Source organism: Lampetra planeri, chromosome 81 (genome assembly GCF_965212315.1).
Source record: "Lampetra planeri chromosome 81, kcLamPlan1.2.h2, whole genome shotgun sequence".
Taxonomy (NCBI): Eukaryota; Metazoa; Chordata; class Hyperoartia; order Petromyzontiformes; family Petromyzontidae; genus Lampetra; species Lampetra planeri.
The window spans coordinates 804,762-827,119 of record NC_136185.1 but is presented as its reverse complement, the minus strand read 5'-3'; the positions used below and the strand labels follow the sequence as shown (position 1 = coordinate 827,119).

The window sequence follows — 22,358 nt, the reverse complement described above, 5'->3', positions numbered from 1 at the left end:
AATATTAATAATTCCAATAGTTTGGAGTGGAAACAGAGGGAATTAGAATTGAATGCGTATTTTTTCAAAAGTATAACGTACTTCAGTGTTGTGGGGCATCTAAGATTGTATCGTCAGGTAAACCTGTGAAAATAATCACAAAACCCCGCTACCCTAGTCTGCTACTGTGTGTATGCACATGGATCTGTACTGCTGTGTATGTCCACTCGTGTGTATAGTTACACTTGTTCATGTGGCTATGTACCCGCGTGTATGTGTGTGTAAAGGTATGTACAATCATTTGTTCGCCCATTTATTTGTGATGTCAAACGCAATCCCTGTGTACGTACACTGCTGTGTATGTATACTCGTGTGTGTATGCACACTCGTGTATGCATGTGCACCCGTGTGTGTATGTACAAAGCGGTGTGTATGCACATTCGTGTATGTATCTACACCTCTGTGTAAGTCCACTCGTGTGTGGGTGTGTGTACATGGGAGTGTATATGTGTACTCGTGTATTATTGTTATAATATTGTGTCGTACAAAGAATTGAGGGGCAACGTGTTAATGGATGCGGCATCACAACAGGGAATTGTAGCCATGTGTATGTACATGGGTGCGTACTGCTGTGTGTGTACATTCGTGTGCATGTGCACTCGTGTGTGTGTTTACACTCGTTCATGGACACGTGTGGGTCTGTACACGTGTGTATGTATGTACAATAGTGCGTGTTCGCACATTTGTGTGTGTATTGGAACGCAATCCCTGAGCATGCACACTGCTGTATACGTGCACATGTGTTTATGTATATTGCTGTGTGCAATTACACTGCGCATGTATCTACACCCCGATGCATTTACACTCATTTGTGCATCTATACATATGTGTTGTATGTATAGATGCACAAATGGGTGTACGCACTCGTGTATGCATGTGCACCCGTGTGTTTATGTACAAAGCCTTGTGTATGCACATTCGTGCATTTTCCTCCAGCACTGTGTATGTCCACTCGTGTGTGGGTGTGTGTACAAGGGAGTGTATATGTGGGGAGCGGTAGTGTAGCGGTTAGCGCGCTGAGCTATGAACCCGGCGACACGGGTTCGATTCCCGCTCACGGCCAACACCAGTGACGATTATCTGAACCGGTCCCGGGCCTCCCCTAGGTAGACTCAGCCTCAAATGAGTACCTGGTGCGGTGTGTAAACATTGCCACTGGGGAGACAAAGGCGGTCGGGCGTGGTGCTGGCCACCCACCCCCTCGTGTACCGTTGCGGCCTTCATAGGTGCTCGCTAACAGCACTTGCCCATACCGTCTGTTAAGACTATACGGGGGATCTTAATCTTTGTGTGTATAAAGCGGGGTGGATGCACATTCGTTCATTTTTCTTCAGCACTGTGTATGTCAACTCGTGTGTGGGTGTGTGTACAAGGGAGTGTGTATGTGTACTCGTGTAAGTATGTGTATTGGAACACACAACTTATTTTCATATTGTGTCGTACAAATAATTGAGGGGCAACGTGGTGATGAATGCGGCACCTCAACAGGGAACTACAGGGATGAGACTCCCCGCTCGTGGTGCTAAATTAATGAAAACAGCGCCACTGAGCGGACAGAGCCCCGCCCCTACAGCTCGTGCGTGTGACGTCATGAGTGTGACGTCATGAGTGTGATCAGCGGACAGCCACGATGCTGCCAGGTGAGGGTCAACTTGTGTGCTGGAGATGCTTCACCTGAAACTCGCCTCCACACGTGTTCGCTATGAACATTGTAGCAATAAGGGACGATTAGTCATCTTTAATATGTCAGGTCTTTATTGTTCTGCAAGTAAATTAACCTTCTTGGTTCTTTCGGTAAAGTCACGAAGAAGGGAAATAATAAAATAAAATAAATAATTTTGTAAAGTTATTTTTTTCTGTTTCAAATTATTTATTTTATTATTTAATAAAAATAAACCAATTAAAAATTTTTTATATTTTTTTTTTTATTTTTATTATATTTTTTATTTCCCTTTTTCAATAAGGGACGATTAGTCATCTTTAACATGTCAGGTATTTATTGTTCTGCAAGTAAATTAAAGTTAAAACTCGTAGAAACACATGCACACTCGTGTGTGAATGCACACCGCTGTAGACAGTCGTGTTTATAAGCACACTTGTGTGTGTATTTCTACTCGTCCGTGTTTTTTTAAGGAAGGATATGGTTGAAATAACGTAACGTCAGTCATCTTAAAAACAATTCAGGTCTTTATTAATCTGCAAGAAAATTCACGTTAATACTCGTATTGAAATCTTTATTAAAACGCTTGCTCAAACAGGAAGGGACTAGGCAAATATTTCCCAATATGAATTCAACAGTTAAAACATATTCTTAACATCTAACACGTAAACGTCGATTTCCCCATTGACGTCCTTTTCGACTGAAGCCATTCGTCCAGAAGTCCAAGCCATCAAATACAAGAACAACGAACGTGCAATCCACGCACACTCTGAAACCTATTATTTTAAATTATTTTACTTATTAAACATTGATTAAAAAAAGTTCAAGAACATGTTTAAAATATTGAGCAAAGTTGTGATCACAGTATTTCTCCAACTTTAGCTCAACAAAACCACTTAACCACGAGAGAAAAATTAGAAATTGAACCACCATAAACCACTGCGCATCACACCACATCAACAAGTAATCTAATGTATAATTTTAACGACACATTCATTTACTTCCGCGATCTAATCCCAAAACCTCTATTATGGATGATATTGGTCCCGAAATCCGACGTGTTAAACTCGAGTGCATGTGTTTAATATTTTGGACGTGTTTTTATGGTAATTTCATTGAATATGGAGAGATTACCAGCGCCTCGCACACGCCCAGAGACAACGTGGGCCTCTGTGGTGGCTACGAGCCTTCCCTCCCAGGACATTGCTCACATCCACCACAGCGTTACCGTCCGTCACCGCGGATGAAGTAGCGGATTCTTTTTACAGAACTTTACTCGTGGCAGGGGAATGCCAAACAACAGGGGGCTCTTCTTCAGAGAAAAACAAACGAATCAAGGGGACGTGGGAGCGTGGCGTAAGGTGTGGAAAGCTGTAAGCGCCAGGCTACCGTGGGCTCACCTCCCAATCAACGGGAGTCGAGGAGTGGTGGTTGCTCATCCGAGTATAGTGGGATTATAATGTAGGAGGACATAGAAGGAATCTAACTCGACTCATATCCACCGAAGATGCATATAAGTCGAGTTAGGTTCCTTCTATGTCCTCCTACATTATAATCCAACTATACTCAGATGTATGCATATGTATGCAGATATTTATTTTCGAAACTAGGGACGGATCTGGGGGTGCGGGATTAGAATTGCACTATAATTATTATGATCGCATTGTGGTCGCATTATAATTTGCTGAATGTGCAATCTCAATGGATTGGAATAGCTATTTAACCGCACCATCCTAATCAAAACTCGTTGAGTAAATGTATTGTTCCAATGTACTTCTGCGTATACCATAAACCATTACATAGGAAACACTACAACAAGACGAGCACTCGTGTGTGCATGTACATGCGTTTGTGTGCATTTGTATGTAGGAACAAACGTGCGTGTTCGCAGTGGAACGCAATCCTAGTGTATGTACAATGCTTTGTATGTACACTCGTGTGTTTATGTACACTGCGTTGGATATCTGTATGTACACCCCTGTATATGCACACTCGTGTGTTTATGTCTACTCGTCCGAGTTTTTTTGAAAGAAAGGATATAACGAACGATCAGTTAAATTTCGATTTAAAGCTTTCGTGACTGCAGGGATTCATCTTCTTGGTTCTTTCGGTAAAGTCACGTCGAATGGAAACAATAAAAAATAATAAAATAAAATATAATAAAATAATTCTCACGACGTTTCGGCCACAACGCAAGCAGCCGTCATCAGGTGAAGACCAGGTCTGTCGGGGAGACAGCGTCTGAATGAAACAGCACAATGCTTGGAGCGTATATTTAAGCTGGGTTGGAAGGGGGGGAAGGTCGCCTTGACAAAATAATTTGCATATCAAGAGGGATTTAGCATATTTATGGGCATATTTATGGGAAATGCAGGTATGTGATTAGTTGTACTTATGCCCGTGCATTATGCAGGACTAGCAGCATCAAAGGGAGGGGGTAGGGGTAGCATTAATAAAGGGAAGGAATGTTAATAGTATGTAGCTGCAGTAACTAAACAACCACGTAAAAAAATAAAGTATAAACTTCATAGTATCATCAGTATACTAAATATACTCTCCAATACGCTGAGCTACTAACAGTAAGTAATACATACCAATTCTACGTCGCAAAAAATATAATATGCTTCCAGCTAAACTTTTTTCCCTTACAGCACACAGGTCTACCCCGTACTATATGCTGCCATAGACAAACCCAACATTAAATTATATACTGTATTACTATACACCACCCTATACCCTAGAATAATAGAATATTATAATAATACATAGTGTAATATTACACTATTTATTATTCTATCCACCCTACTGTATATATGTAGCTGCAGTAACTAAACAACCGACGTTGCATTTCATGAACTTTACATTCAATTGTTATTTTTGGAAATTACAATCTGCATATCTAGCAACAGAGCTTCTCTATCTTCTTGGTTCTTTCGGTAAAGTCACGTAGAAGGGAAATAATAAAATAAAAAAATAAAACATAATAAAATAATTCTCACGACGTTTCGGAGGCAACACAAGCTTCCGACTTCAGGTGGAACCGTCACAGCACGATCGCTGTATCAAGTAAGAGAAATTTCAAGAAAACAGTCCTTGTATATATGCTGGTTGAGGGTGGGAGGATATTATTATTGTGAGGTTCGGTGCGGCTGAATAACGCTGTTAGGAATGAGCCTCTGTTGTGTAGACTGGTTGAACTCGGAGGTTCCAAGAGTTTGCATATCAATAGGAATTTAGCATATTTATGGGAAATGCATATAGGGGATTAGTCATTACTTGTGGATTCTGGCTTTTGAGCTTAATCCTGAATACGTATATTCATCTCAACGCATAATTCGCGTTAATTTGCTAATATTCACCCTGCAATTTGCTGCAAACTGATGCCAGTTCAAAGGCGTTACCAGGGAAATGCAGTATTAAAATTGTGATTTGGACTTTGAGGTGCAAATTTATACCGTGCTGACTTTGTTTTATAAAAATATTGAAGTACTTGTGTTGATATGAGCGCGTCAGAACAATCAAGGTGATTTGTTTAATTTAATCCACGAAAATTATTACGATTGCTGTCATACACTTTTATTGATAATCGAAATGGTATCGCTTGTAAGCGTGTGTGTATTTACACTGCTGTGTAAGTACACTTGGAGAACAGTAGTGTAGCTGTTTGTTTGTACAAAGCGGTGTGTATGCACATTCGTCTATGTATATACACTGCTATGTCCACTCGTGTGTGGGTGTGTGTTTCGTACAAAGAATTGAGGGCAACGTGGTGATGAATGCGGCACCACAACAGGGAACTACAGGGATGAGACTCCCCGCTCGTGGTGCTAAATTAATGAAAACAGCGCCACTGAGCGGACAGAGCCCCGCCCCTACAGCTCGTGCGTGTGACGTCATGAGTGTGACGTCATGAGTGTGATCAGCGGACAGCCACGATGCTGCCAGGTGAGGGTAAACTTGTGTGCTGGAGATGCTTCACCTGAAACTCGCCTCCACACGTGTTCGCTATGAACATTGTAGCAATAAGGGACGATTAGTCATCTTTAACATGTCAGGTCTTTATTGTTCTGCAAGTAAATTAACCTTCTTGGTTCTTTCGGTAAAGTCATGTAGAAGGGAAATAATAAAATAATAAAATAAATTTATGAAGTCATTTTATTATGTTTAAAATGTAATCTTTTATTATTTAATTAAAATGAAACATAATAAAATTATTTAATAAAAAAATTATAGTTTTATTTTTATTATTTTATTATTTCCCTTCTTCAATAAGGGACGATTAGTCATCTTTAACATGTCAGGTCTTTATTGTTCTGCAAGAAAATGAAAGTTAAAACGCGTAGAAACACATGCACACTCGTGTGTGAATGCACACCGCTGTATAGACAGTCGTGTTTATAAGCACACTTGTGTATGTCTACTCGTCCGTGTTTTTTTAAAGGAAGGATATGGTTGAAATAACGTACGATCAGTCATCTTTAAAAACAATTCAGGTCTTTATTAATCTGCAAGAAAATTCACGTTAACACTCGTATCAAAATATTTATTAATACGCTTGCTCAAACAGGAAGGAACTGGGCAAATTATTTCCCAATTTCAACAGTTAAAACATATTCTTAAAATCTAACACGTAAACGTCGATTTCCCCATTGACATCCTTTTCGACTGAAGCCATTCGTCCAGAAGTCCAAGCCATCAAACACAAGAACAACGAACGTGCAATCCAGGCACACTCTGAAACCTATTATTAAGTTATTTATTTATTACACAATGATAAAAAAAAATTAAAGAACATGTTTAAAATATAGAGCAAAGTTGTGATCACAGTATTTCTCCAACTTTAGCTCAACAAAACCACTTAACCACGAGAGTAAAATTAGAAATTGAACCACCACACAACCACTGCGCTTCACAACACATCAACAAGTAGTCCGATAGGACTACAAAGCACCACCTTAACGTGACGAAGTCTAGAATAAACTTTAACACGCAATTAGCTGTGAGAAGATGACCATAAACACCACACATTTACCAGTCCCGATGATACAACCACCAGACGAAGCAACGCATCTATAGAAGTATAACATTGTTGTCATCCTGAAATAAGTGAACACTTCTGGAACTTAAAAGGAATACGTTCATCTGAACACATTATATAGCATTCACAATATCACTCTATTTCGATTTAAAGCTTTCATGACTGCAGGGATTAATCTTCTTGGTTCTTTCGGTAAAGTCACGTAAAAGGAAAATATTAAAAATATATATATAATAATTCTCACGACGTTTCGGCCACAACGCAAGCAGCCATCTTCAGGTGGAGAATAGGTCTGTCAAGTAGACAGAGTCTGAATGACTCTGAGTTTGAATGACTCTGTCTACTTGATAGACCTATTCTCCACCTGACAACGGCTGCTTGCGTTGTGGCCGAAACATCACTCTAGCTTGGGGTACTGGAAATCACGGAAATAAAATTTCGTACCTTATTAACTGATTTAACAGAGACACAAACATGCATATTCCAGGACTTCAAGAGGTAACAGAAGTACTCAAAATGTTACCTCTCCAGCCATTCCAGCAGCCATCTCTCAGTATCCACCTGTATAGGAACGAAAGATGCATTTTTTTCAGGACTCATTGCAGCACTTTGAATTTCACCGTTTGATTTCACTTCCCTATCATTGCGGATCTTCTGGTGCTTGTTTCGGGGTGATGACCGTGAACATGTCCTCTCCCTCGGAGAGCAATTTAATGGCTTCTCGCCCGAGTGTATTTTCTCGTGTCTGTTAAGATGTTGTTTATGTTAAAATGCCTTCCCACACACAGAGCATTTGAACGGCTTCTTGCCCGTGTGTGCGTGGCGATGTGGAGAGAGTATCTGCTCCATGTGACTGTTTCTTCAGAGCAGAGTAACAGTCGCGTGTGTTGTTGAGAGTTAAAGGCACCCTCCAAGCTGCGTGGATGTCTGTCTCAAATCGCCAAAAATCAAACTCTCACTAACGTCTAACCGACACACAGTAACGCCTCGTAAGTCCAACTACACACGCGATTACCAGTTCATCCACTAACGAATACACTTACTTGTTGATGCACGGCGTGTCGATGTCCCTGTAATCCGTCTGAAGAGATCGCCACGAACTCTCCCAGTCGCCAGGCAATCGTGCTCGCCAGGCTGGGTCCCTCAGGAGAAGGGTACTCTTCAGAGAGAGGAGTTGCGCGTCTAACCTAAGTGTAATCCCTATCGAAATGGTTTTGAGGTCTGATTTTAAGCCTCTTATAACTCCCCTCTAGCATTCAAATCCTTTGTTCTCGTCTTGGATTATCATAGACTTTGCATTCAATTGTTAATTTTTACATTAACAATCCGCATATGTAGCAACATAGCTTAGCTAATCCGGCCATTATAATTTAACCTTAATACATATGCATATCTCACTGCATAATGGTACGCTTCCATTAAAATAAAGATCTACATATCCATGCATAATTCCGTGCTTCGTGTTAATTTGCCAATATTCACCCGACAATGTCCTTTAAACTGATGCAAGTTTAGAGGATTTAACATCGACATACAGTCTGAAGTATCAAAATGCTGATGTCCAGTTCGATTTCGACGCAAAAAAAAACAATCGTCACCTTATAGTCTGTAACATACGACCTTCGGTGTGTATATACACCAGTGTGAATGTCTTCAATATTTTGTTAATGTTCAATATTTTGCACGTGTTTAATATTTTGGACGTGTTTTATGGTTATTCCATTGACTATTGAGGGATTGCCAGCCCCTCGCACCCGTCCAAAGACCTCGTGGACCACTGTGGTGGCTACGAGCCTTCCCTCCGGGACATTGCTCACATCCACCACAGCGTCACCGTCCAACACCGTCAATGAAGGAAGGGGGTTGTTTTTGCAAAACTTTACTCGTGGCAGGGAATTGGAAAAAAACAGGGAGTGCCTCCTTCTGATAAACAAAAAACGAATGAAGGGGGCGTGGGAGCGTGGCGTAAGGTGTGGAAAGCTGTAAGTCACAGGTATCAATCGAATTGGGTCAATGACACCAGCACACGAATGGTGGGGTCGTTTGGAATGATGTTGCATTGATGACAGATTAAGTTCTCGACGTTGCATTTCATGAATTTTACATTCAATTGTTATTTTTGGAATTTACAATCTGCATATCTAGCAACAGAGCTTTGATAATCTTGCCATTGAGCTTAAGCCTGAATACATATATTCATCTCACCACATAATTCGCGTTAATTTGCTAATATTCACCCTGTAATGTGCTGCAAACTGCTGTACTGACTTTGTTTTCTAAATGTATTTAAGGACACTCGTGTTGAGCGGGGTGGTTATAGACAACGATTGTGTTATATCATAATTTATTTAATAAACTTTGAATAATCGTCTGAATGTTAAAGCTTGTAAGCATGTTTCTTTTTTTAAATGTCCATATTAGAGGTTTTTGGGTTAGATCGCGTAAATATGTAAATGTGTCGTTGAAACCCGCCACCACCCTACACAGCCAACTAGTAAGGGTTGTCACGTAAACAGAACGTGGAAATGCGTCACTAGTACAGCACTAACCGGTGTGTTGGAGAGCCAAGCCACAACATTCACAATCTGAGTACGACGTTTCGCCAGTAATTACAACTAGCTTCATCAGGCGACAGACAGATTTGTGAAGTCTTACTGTTTTGTTAGGGAACCGGTTCCCATAGAAAGTCTATGGGGCAATGTTAATAGATAGGGGACCGGTTCCCATAAGAAGTCTATCGGGCAATGTTAAGAGATAGGGAAACGGTTCCCATAGGAAGTCTATCGGACAATGTTGAGAGATAGGGAACCGGTTCCCTTAGGAAGTCTATGGGGCAATGTTAAGAGATAGGAGACCGGTTTAAAACTAAACAAACTAAATTATATAGAAGCGTAGATGTGTTGACCACGCAGCTGCGCTCTTGCACAATGTGGGGGTGGGGGGGAGGGGATTACTGAGGCCACGTACATTATGCGTGTGCATTATGCGACCCCTTTGAACGTGTCCTTCCTGTCTATTGTGTTTATTAAAATCGCCCTACCAATGGTAATCCCTGTTGAAGTACGCTTCCCTTTGTGAGTATGCATTTATCTAATGTATTATTTTAACGACACATTCATATACTTCGGCTATCTAACCCCAAAACCTCTATTATGGATGATATTGGTCCCGAAATCCAACGTGTTAAACTCGAGTGTATGTGTCTTCTTGGTTCTTTCGGTGAAATCACGTAGAATGGAAACAATAAAAATCATAAAATAAAACATAATAAAATAATATAATGTTTTATTTTATTATTTTTATTGTTTCCATTCTACGTGACTTTACCGAAAGAACCAAGAAGATGAATCCCTGCAGTCACGAAAGCTTTAAATCGAGTGTATGTGTTTAATATTTTGGACGTGTTTTTATGGTAATTTTATTGAATATGGAGAGGTTACCAGCGCCTCGCACACGTCCAGAGACCTCGTGGGCCTCTGTGGTGGCTACGAGCCTTCCCTCCAGGACATTGCTCACATCCACCACAGCGTTACCGTCCGGCACCGCCGATGAAGTAGCAGATTATTTTTACAGAACTTTACTCGTGGCAGGGGAATGCCAAACAACAGGGGGCTCTTCTTCAGAGAAAAACAAACGAATCAAGGGGACGTGGGAGCGTGGCGTAAGGTGTAGAAAGCTGTAAGCGCCAGGCTACCGTGGGCTCACCTCGCAATCAACAGGAGTCGAGGAGTGGTGGTTGCTCATGCATCCACCGAGGATGCATATAAGTCGATTTAGATTCCTTCTATGTCCTCCTACATTATAATCCAACTATACTGAGATGTATGCATATGTATGCATATATATTTAATTACGAAACTAGGGACGTATATGCGAACTGGGGGTGCGGGATTAGAATTACACTATAATTATTAGGATCGCATTGTGGTCGCATTATAATTTGCTGGATGTGCAATCTCAATGGATTGGAATAGCTATTTAACCGCACCATCCTAATCAAAACTCGTTGAGTATATTTATTGCTCCAATTGTAAGCATTCGTTTCTCTGTTACATCACGTAACATGTTATTCATCATCATCATCACGATCAATGGGCAAAGGGCACGTAGGTGTGAAGTGCACATTTTGTACGTCTGCGTATACCATGAACCATAACATAGGAAACACTACAACAAGACGAGCACTCGTGTGTGCATGTACATGCATTTGTGTGCATATGTATGTAGGTTCAAACGTGCGTGTTCGCAGTGGAACGCAATCCTAGTTGACGTACAATGCTTTGTATGTACACTCGTGTGTTTATGTACACTGCGTTGCATATCTGTATGTACACCGCTGTATATGCACACTCGTGTGTATATGTATGCACATTCGTCTATGTATATACACTGCTATGCCCACTCGTGTGTGGGTGTGTGTACAAGGGAGTGTATATGTGTACTCGAGTAAGTATGTGTAGTGGAACACACAACTTATTTTCATATTGTGTCGTACAAAGAATTGAGGGGCAACGTGATGATGAATGCGGCACCACAACAGGGAACTACAGGGATGAGACTCCCCGCTCGTGGTGCTAAATTAATGAAAACAGCGCCACTGAGCGGACAGAGCCCCGCCCCTACAGCTCGTGCGTGTGACGTCATGAGTGTGACGTCATGAGTGTGATCAGCGGACAGCCACGATGCTGCCAGGTGAGGGTCAACTTGTGTGCTGGAGATGCTTCACCTGAAACTCGCCTCCACACGTGTTCGCTATGAACATTGTAGCAAAAATGGACGATTAGTCATCTTTAACATGTCAGGTCTTTATTGTTCTGCAAGTAAATTAAAGTTAAAACGCGTAGAAACACATGCACACTCGTGTGTGAATGCACACCGCTGTATAGACAGTCGTGTTTATAAGCACACTTGTGTGTTTACTCGTCCGTGTTTTTTAAGGAAGGATATGGTTGAAATAACGTACGATCAGTCATCTTTAAAAAACAATTCAGGTCTTTATTAATCTGGAAGAAAATTCACGTTAACACTCGTATCGAAATCTTTATTAAAACGCTTGCTCAAACAGGAAGGGACTAGGCAAATTATTTCCCAATAGGAATTCAACAGTTAAAACATATTCTTAAAATCTAACACGTAAACGTCGATTTCCCCATTGACGTCCTTTTCGACTGAAGCCATTCGTCCAGAAGTCCAAGCCATCAAACACAAGAACAACGAACGTGCAATCTACGCACACTCTGAAACCTATTATTAAAGATATTTATTTATTACACAATGAAAAAATAAAATAAAGAACATGTTTAAAATATTGAGCAAAGTTGTGATCACAGTTTTTCTCCAACTTTAGCTCAACAAAACCGCTTAACCACGAGAGTAAAATTAGAAATTGAACCACCACACAACCACTGCGCATCACACCACATCAACAAGTAATCTGATAGGACTACGAAGCACCACCTTAACGTGACAAAGTCTGGAATGAACAAGACAGCACGCTCACATCATTTGTTGTGAGAAGATTACAACACATGCCACCTTCTAGCATAAGCACCAGCCATTTAACAGCCCCGATGATCAAACTACCAGACGAAGCAATGTATCTTTCGAAGTATTAAAATTATTTCCATCCTGAAGTAAGTTAACACTTCTGGAACTTACAAGGAAGACTTTCATCTGAAAACATTATAGAGCATTCACAACAACACTCCAGCTCGGAGTACTGGAAATCACTGAAAAATATATCTTAGAGACGCGAATATACACAATGCAACAGTTAACAGATGTACTCAATACACTTGAGTCTCCAGCCACTCCATTCCATCCAGCCATCTCTCAGGATCCACCTGCAAAGGTTAGAAAGATGCATTTTTATCAGGACTCATTGCAGCACTTTAAATTCTACATTTTTATTTCAATTCCCTATCATTGCGGATCTTCTGGTGCTTGTTTCGGGATGATGACCATGAACATGTCCTCTCCCTCGTAGAGCAATGAAATGGCTTCTCGCCCGAGTGTGTTTTCTGGTCACTATGAAGATTTTATTTCCGTGAAAATGCCTTCCCGCACACAGCGCAATTGAATGGCTTCTCGATCGTGTGTGTTTTCTGGTGTTTGTTAAGATTTGATTTCTCCGCAAATGCCTTCCCACAAACAGAGCATCTGAATGGCTTCTCGCCCGTGTGTGTTTTCTGGTGTCTGTTAAGATGTGATTTATGTGAAAATGCCTTCCCACACACAGCGCAATTGAATGGCTTCTCGCCCGTGTGTGTCTTCTGGTGTCTGTTAAGATGGGATTTCTGTGAAAATGCCTTCCCACACACAGAGCATGTGAATGGCTTCTCGCCCGTGTATGTTTTCTGGTGAGTGTGAAGATTTGATTTCAGTGAAAATGCCTTCCCACACACAAAGCATTTGAATGGCTTCTCGCCCGAGTGTGCTTTCTGGTGCCTGTGAAGATTTGATTTCCATGAAAATCCTTTCCCACACAAAGAGCAATTGAACGGCTTCTGGCCCGTGTGTGCGTGGCGATGTGGAGAGAGTATCTGCTCCATGTGACTGATTCTTCAGAGCAGAGTAACAGTCGCGGGTGTTGTTGAGAGTTAAAGGCACCCTCTAAGCTGCGTGGATGTCTGTCTCAAATCGCCAAAAAGCAAACTCTCACTAACGTCTAACCGACACACAGTAACGTCTCGTAAGTCGGGCTACACGCAACTACCAGTTTTATCCACTAACGAAGACACTTACTTGTTGATGCACGGCGTGTCGATGTCCCTGTAACCCGTCTGAAGAGATCGCCACGAACTCTCCCAGTCGCCAGGCAATCGTGCTCGCCAGGCTGGGTCTCGCAGGAGAAGGGTAATCTGCAGAGCGAGGAGTTGCGCGTCTATCCACAGTGAAATCCCTCTCGAAATGGTCTTGAGGCCTAAATTTAAGCCCCTTATAACTCCCCTCTAGCATCCAAATCCTTTGTTCTCGACTTGGCCTATCATGGACTTTGCATTCAATTGTTAATTTTTTACATTAACAATCCGCATATGTAGCAACATAGCTTAGCGAATCTGGCCATTGTAATTTAACCTTAATACGTATGCACATTATACTGCGTAATTGTACACTTCTGTTTGAATAATTACATACATCTCCATGCATAATTCCGTGCTTCCTGTGAATTTGCTAATATTCACCCGACAATGTCCTCTAAACTGCAGGGATTCATCTTCATGGTTCTTTCGGTAAAGTCACGTAGAAGGGAAGTAATAAAATAATAAAAATAAAACATAATAAAATAATTTTCACGACGGAAGAGATGGAGGACGAGACAAAGGAGGAGGTGGAGGAGGTGCAGGTAGTGGAGGTGGTGATGCAGGCTCGTGAAGGACGCTACTGGGCAGTTGGAGGCAGTCGCCCTCTAACAACAACGGAGGGCGGAGGAGCGACGCTCACAAAAACGAGCGGAACGCCGGGTGGCTAAAGCACAGCAAGTTGGTACAGTAGGGGGCACAGGTGGTGCATCAGCCAGTCATCTCGGTCATCTCGGTCAGTCGACCCGTGGCACCTGCTGGGTCTGCCCCGTAACCTCCTGCCAGCGGGCGTTCGACACTTCACGTGGTAGCCTCAAGGTGCACGTGGCCTGGCACAAGCGTCGTGGTGGCGTCACCGCCACTTAGTGGCGAATGGCGGTTGTTGTTGTTGTTGATGCAGGGAAAGAAGAGGAAGCGAGCGGGCCTTGCTCGCGTGGCGAGAGCGATCACCTCACTCCTCCGCCGCGTGCTGCTTTGTGGTGGCATGTCCACCACACAGTAGGGGTGGTTGTTGTGGTCGTGGATCGCTGCCAACCATGACCACTATCACCAGACTACCCACCCACCCCGTGACACATCCCAGGCACACACCCACACACCCCGTGATACACGTCACACACACACACCACATGGTTCCCCCCCGGAGAGACGGTGCCACTGGGACCACAGCTGTGGAAGGAATCTGAGCAGCAGATGCCAGGACTACAGTGGAGAACGACTGCTATCAAGACACCTCACACAACAAACACACACGGGACTAGCCAAGAAAAACTAGCCGGCCCCATCTTGGACTAATAGGTGCAAGTTAATACTGTTCTGAACCTGTTTAACAAACATATTTAAGGACACTCGTGTTGAGCATGGTGCTTTTAGCAAACGAGTGTGTTTTGTTATAATTTCTGTCGTAAACTTTGAATAATCATCTGAATGTTTTAGCTTGAAAGCGTGGTTCATAATAACGTTGCGCAAAAAAAAACAATCGTCATCTTCTAGTCTGTAACATACGACCTTCGGTGTGTATATACACCAGTGTGTATGTGTTCAATATTTTGCACGTATTTAAAATTTTCGACGAGTTTTTTTGCTAATTGCATTGACTATTGAGGGGTTACCAGCCCATCGCACCCGTCCAAAGACCTCGTGGGCCACTGTGGTGGCTACGAGCCTTCCCTCCGGGACATTGCTCACATCCACCACAGCGTTACCGTCCGACACCGTCAATGAAGGAAGGGGGTTGTTTTTGCAAAACTTTACTCGTGGCAGGGGATTGGCAAACAACAGGGAGTGCCTCCTTCTGATAAACAAAACAACGAATGAAGGGGGCGTGGGAGCGTGGCATAAGGTGTGGAAAGCTGTAGGTCACAGGTATCAATCGAATTGGGTCAATGACACCAGCACACGAATGGTGGGGTCGTTTGGAATGATGTTGCATTGATGAAAGATTAAGTTCTCCGACGTTGCATTTCATGAACTTTACATTCAATTGTTATTTTTTGAATTTACAATCTGCATATCTAGCTATTAGCTTATGTAATCTGGCTATTGAGCTTAATCCTGAATACGTATATTCATGTCACCGCATAATTCGTGTTAATTTGCTAATATTCACCCTGCAATGTGCTGCAAACTGCTGCCAGTTCAAAGGCATTACCAGGGAAATGCAGACTGAAGTATTTTTGTCATACACTTTTAATGATAATCGAAATGGTATCGCTTGTAAGCGTGTGTGTATTTACACTGCTGTGTAAGTACACTTGACTTTGACTCCTGTGTGTGTGTGCACGTGTTTGTTGTAAGCATTGTACAGTTAACGAACGCTTAGATAACTTTAAAAAATTAGATTTTTATTAATCTGCAAAACACTATTGACGTTAATATTGCTGTGCATGCACACCCGCGTGTGTGTAGAGGTAGTGTAGTGGTTAGCGCACAGCTCAATTCTCGGTCACGTTAAATTCATGCTCACGGCCAACACCAGGGAATGTGGCCCAACAGTCGGTGGCAGACGCCATGTAAGGCGACAAGTGCCTTCAGTGTGTGCGAGTGTTCGGGAACGCGGAGGCTCAGGTGTGAATGTCGGGATGAAGGGGTCATCCTGCGGCGTATCGCGAGCGTATCGGGTGGTCCCAGAGACACGCAGGGTGGGTGATCTAAACTATTCAAAACAAACCAACCCCTCTTGAAATGCCTGAAGTTTTTTCTTCTTCTTGGTTCTTTCGGTAAAGTCACGTAGAAGGGAAGTAATAAAATAATAAAAATAAAGCATAATAAAACAATTCTCACGACGTTTCGGCCACAACGCAAGTAGCCGTCCTCAGGTGATAACCAGGTCTGTCGAGGCGACAGCGTCTGAATGAAACAGCAAACGTGCTTGGAGCATTTATATAAGCTGGGTTGGGGGGGGGGAAAGGGCGCCTTGACAAACTAATTTGCATATCAAGAGGAATTTAGCATATTTATGGGAAATCCAGGTATGTGATTAGTACTGCTTATGCCCGTGCATTATGCAGGATTAGCAGCATCAAAGGGAGGGGATATGGGAAATGCAGGTATGTGATTAGTACTACTTATGCCCGTGCATTATGCAGGATTAGCAGCATCAAAGGGAGGGGCTATGGGAAATGCAGGTATGTGATTAGTACTACTTATGCCCGTGCATTATGCAGGATTAGCAGCATCAAAGGGAGGGGCTATGGGAAATGCAGGTATGTGATTAGTACTACTCATGCCCGTGCATTATGCAGGATTAGCAGCATCAAAGGGAGGGGCTATGGGAAATGCAGGTGTGTGATTAGTACTACTTATGCCCGTGCATTATGCAAGATTAGCAGCATCAAAGGGAGGGGATATGGGAAATGCAGGTATGTGATTAGTACAACTCATGCCTGAAGTTTTGGCTGATAAAAAATAAAATAGTGGCGGCGATAAAGTGGAGCCTGGAAAAGTGGTCACGAACCAAAAGCGCCGCGTTTATATCCCCGCTCTAACCCCACAGTCCTGCCGAGCTGCTACTTACAGCAGGAAACTTTCAGAAATTCAACAGTTAAAAAATCAATACGTAAACGTCAAATAATCATACCGTGTATATATATATGAATCCATTGAGAGGGCAGATCCAGTAGTGAATAGTGTGATTCTAAATCGACCACAATGTGATACTAGTAATTATAATGCCATTCAAATCCCGCAGCCCGCAGTTCGCATATAGATGCACACACAATGTATTCATTCGAGCACAGTGTGATTATAATACGGGATATTACGAAAGGCATATGACTAATCGGTCTTGCCTGCATCCCTGCACTGATGTTCACCTTCGGCGTAGGCATGAGCAACCACCACTCCTCGCCTGGGGCATACAGCTTCTCACAGCTCACCGCCAGGACGTAATAAACCATTTCGGATCTTAACTGATTGTTGTTCACGTTTACGGTGACTTTCAGACCGCAGTCCACTCACTGGCATTGACTGTGTATCTTGTGTTCTCCACAGGGAATGCATTATTAGCTCCGCTGCGGGTCTCATGCTTCTACATACTATTAACATTCACTCCCTTTGTTAATGCTACCCCCTCCCTTTGATGCTGCTAATCCTGAATAATGCACGGGCATAATATGACTTTGAAACACCCCAGCTCACCGCCTACGCCTTTACCATAAATATGCTAAATTCCTCGCGGACGGTAAAGCTGTGGTAACTGTGAGCAATGTCCCGGAAGGAATGCTCATAGCGATCACAGCGGCCCTCGAGGTCTCCGGACTGTTGCGAGGGGCTGGTTACCCCTCCACATTCAATGCACTTACCGTGAAAACACGTGGAAAATGTTTCAACACATTCGTATACACAGCACTGTAATACACAAAGGTCTAAATACACACGAGACTTTCTGCTATAGACTGAAATGTGATAATGGCTGCGTTACAATATAATAAACAACGCTTACAAACTATACCATCCAGATGGGTATCCACGGCAATTGTAACGATTTTAATTAATCGAATATAACAATTCACCTTCGTTGTCGAGACACACGCTGATCAGCAAGTGTCCTTAAACATATTCATAAAACCACATCAACACGCTATGAAGCATGCACCTCTTAGTTAAAGTATATCTCGATCAACATTGTGATATCTTAGACGGTATTTCACAGCTAAGGCCGATACAGATGTAATAGAGTTCACGACTCTTGGACGCCGGAGTTGGAGGTGTAGTGGTGGTATTGACGTGCGCCGACTGTGACAGTGATGGATCACGGGGCGGCGCGGGGTGCGGGGTTGGGCACGCGTTGTGGGCGTGGTGTGGACGCGCGCGCCGGGAGTGACAGATGACGGGGCGGCGCGGAGTGAGTGGTGAGGCACGATGAGATGTGGGAAAAGAGGATCGTAGCCAGCGCCCGGCGATTGGTCGAATAAGTGGGGGCTCGCAGCGACGTCCGCAGGTGGGGTATAAAGGGGGACGCGCGAGAGCACTCGGGGAGAGTTACCCAGTTGAAGACCCGAAGACGGAGCTGACGACCTAGTGCATCCGAGTAGCTCAGTGGCGTTAGTCGCCGAGTAGCTAAGTGGATGTTGGTCAGCCGAGTAGCTCAGTGGCGTTAGTCGCCGAGTAGCTAAGTGGATGTTGGTCATCCGAGTAGCTCAGTGGCGTTAGTCGCCGAGTAGCTAAGTGGATGTTGGTCATCCGAGTAGCTCAGTGGGCGTTAGTCGCCAAGTAGCTAAGTGGGTGGTTGTCACCCGAGTACTAAGTGGATGTTGGTCATCCGAGTAGCTCAGTGGCGTTAGTCGCCAAGTAGCTAAGAGGATGTTGGTCATCCGAGTAGCTCAGTGGGCGTTAGTCGCCAAGTAGCTAAGTGGGTGTTTGTCACCCGAGTACTAAGTGGATGTTGGTCATCCGAGTAGCTCAGTGGGCGTTAGTCGCCAAGTAGCTAAGTGGGTGTTTGTCACCCGAGTACTAAGTGGATGTTGGTCATCCGAGTAGCTCAGTGGGCGTTAGTCGCCAAGTAGCTAAGTGGGTGTTTGTCACCCGAGATACAAAGTAGGTGTTAGTCACCTGTAACCAAGTTTGATAAAATAAAGAGTGTGTTACCCGTGAAGTCGTCTCCCGCCGAGTTACTACATTACAACTGGCGTCAGAAGTAAACCTGTCTTCAAGAAGTATGGACACAAGGAAGACTACCCGTACCCACGAGCGAGGTCGGGATGACGACGGCGTACCGGGGACACCGACCTCGGGAGTAGAGGACGAGGAGTTGCCGCCGATGCAGCACTTCGCGGTGATGGCCGACGCTCCGCTTGCCTCCGACACCAGCCTCCAGGACGCGCACTCCCGGTTGGCGGAGTTGCTGCTCGCCGCCGCTGCAATCTTGGCCGAGATCTCCGTTCCAGCGGGCGGGAAAACGGCTGCGGGGTTGGAGCAAGGAGCGAGGCTGGCGGGATCCCGCCAAAAGGCGCTTCGCGCCAAAAGTCTGGAAGTTCCCGCCGTTTTTGAGGGGCCGCCATTGATTGGCGGGAAACACGGACGCCACGTGGCCGGACACCTCCGCGCAGCGCAGCCCACGTCATCAGAGCGCGCCGGAGCCCTCCATTTTGCGCCTGACAACCGAGCCGACATTTTACACAACTCCAGCGGAGCGCGGGAAAATCTCTCCGACGTCGACGACGATCGGGTCCTCCAGCAAAGATTGCCCGCGCTGTCGGCGTTCAAGGCGGATGGGGGCGACTGGGGAGCCTTCCAACGAAGGTTCCTCGCTCATCAGGAGATGTCGGGGTGGTCCGACACCACTGCCCTGCGTGCGTTGCCAGCGATGCTTGACGACGACGCGCTTGCAGCCTTCACATCTGCTGCAAGGTCGTCCCGCTCTACGCTCCAGGCCGCACTACACCTGATGGCGAAGGTGTTCGGGCCGCCCTCCACGTGTCGCCACCAGTTCTACGATCGGCGGAAGGTGGCTGGGGAAACGACGCTAGCCTACCGCACGGCACTACTCGCCTTGGCGGACGCAGCTTTTCCCCGCATGGATAAGGAGGGGAAGGACGCCATGGTGACGGAGCAGCTGCTGGTGTTGGCCCACGAGTTGGGGGTCCCCATCAACGTGGCAGACGAGATGGAGATCTGCTCCCTGGCGATCGCCACGAGCATTCACGCGTACGAGGTCCTCAAACGCAAGCCGGGGGTCGTCTGCAAATGGCCGGGGAACGCGGCACTGGCCGCCACGATCGCCGAACCTCAGCCAGCTGCGGTGCAGGAGCAGGCCTTCGCTGCATCGCGTCCGGGGGAGTGGAGAACGGGAGGTCGTTCGCCCACACGTTCGCCCCGCAAGCTGGAGCAACCGAAACCTACGACGTCCGTCGTCTGCTACAACTGCGGCCTTCGGGGTCACGTCGCAGCCGGGTGCCGGGCCCCGCGTCAGCGCGCCACAGGACCACGTCGGGACGACGACCAGGGCCACAAGTCATCCCAACAAAACCCGGCAAGTCGCGGCACCTCACACGTTCGGTCCACAAACACGGCACATTCGGGTCGCCGCTTCGCGGTGGGGGGTTCGCGGCTGGGTGCCGGGGGTTCAATTCGGCGAGGGGGGTCCGTACGCGGCCCGCAAGCAGTCGAGTGGTCCGAATTGGCCCACAGGATCGTGGCTGCGTCGGCCGGGTCGTCCGTGGTAACGGGGTTCATTGACGGGGTTGAGGTCCGGGTGCTTGTTGACACGGGTGCGTCGGCCACCATCATCTCGGACCTTATTTATAACATTCTTCCCGTCCAAAGTAGACCCCTTCTGCCGGTAGACGTGCCATTTTATGCGGCGAATGGGGGATCCCTGGGGATCATCGGCCAGATTCGGGCGACTATTTGTATTGGTGACATTAAATTAGCGGGCCCTATTTTTGTATCATCATCGCTGGCCGTTCCCTGTTTGCTAGGTACGGACTTTTTGTCAAAAATGCCCATCAAAATTCTTATAGATCAGGCCTGCATAGAGCTTCCGTCAGGTCGGCGGGTTGCCTTCTTGTCGAGCCCTACCAAAGTGCGCACGGTTTGTGCGACGGTGCAGGCGCTGGCGACTCACACTGTACGGGTGCCCCCGGGATCGCAAATGTTAGTACCCCTTCGGTTCAGGAAGCCACTCGAGGTGGGTGCGGAGGCACAGGGGGTGCTGTTGGGGCCGTCAAACAGAGCCAGTAAGGGCCTCGACTTAGCGGTTGCTCAAACCATGGTGAGAGGGGACAGTGAGCCGTTCGTAATGGTCCTGAATACGGGGTCGCGGCCGGCCGTAATTGCGCAGGGAACGGTGCTGGCTCACGCCGCGCCGCTACCCGTTGAGGAACGGCTCGTGGCTCAAGCAGATTTCACTGTCGAGTCGCATCCTCAAAGTGATGAGGGGCCTGAGTGGTTGGACTCGCTGTGTGCGGGTTCAGATAACTTGTCCGGGGTGCAATTGGGAGCATTGCGGGGTTTGCTCATCGAGTTTGCTGACGTGTTCAGCAAACATAAGTACGATATCGGCTGCACTGACCTGTTGCGCCACCACATAGCTACAGGGGACGCGGCCCCTATTCGTCAGAATCCCTTCCGGCTCAGCCCGGCCGAGAAGGAACATGTGCAATCGGCGGTTAATGATATGTTGGCGGCAGATATCATTTCGCCCTCTTCTAGTCCGTGGGGTGCTCCTATTGTCCTAGTAAAGAAACAGGACGGGTCCTTGCGGTTTTGTGTCGATTTCCGCCGCTTAAACAAAATCTCGATGGCGGATGCGTATCCGCTCCCCAGGATGGATGAGTCGCTGGATGCCTTGGCGGGAGCGCAGTTTTTTTCCACACTCGATCTGCTTTCTGGATTTTGGCAATTGCCACTCGATAACGAGTCTAAACCTAAAACTGCTTTCCGAACACCTGGGGGCCTATTTGAATTCAACCGTTTGCCCATGGGCTTACATTCCGCTCCCGCCACGTTCCAGAGACTCATGGAATTGGTTTTGTCGGGGCTCCAATGGGATACCTGTTTGATTTATCTTGACGATATTATCGTCTTTAGTCGGACTTTCGAGGAGCACCTTCAGCGACTGAGAGCGGTGTTCCTCAGGATGCGTTCCGCTAAGCTTAAATTTAAACCGGCTAAATGTTTTCTGCTTCGGGAATCGGTCAGGTATTTGGGCCATATCGTGAGTCGTTCAGGGATCTCGACGGACCCTGCTAAGATGCATTGCGTCAGCTCATGGCCAACGCCAACCTCGGTCACGGAGGTTCGTAGTTTCATTGGTTTTGCCTCCTATTACCGTCGTTTTGTCAAGCAATTTGCCACCATAGCCAAGCCCCTGCACGCT

The 22,358-nt window shown here is 45.4% G+C and overlaps 1 pseudogene; it reads right to left on the bottom strand.

Moving 5' to 3' along the window:
• LOC144738285 (uncharacterized) overlaps positions 1-22,358 on the bottom strand; it is a 59,207-nt pseudogene that overhangs the window by 25,561 nt on the left and 11,288 nt on the right.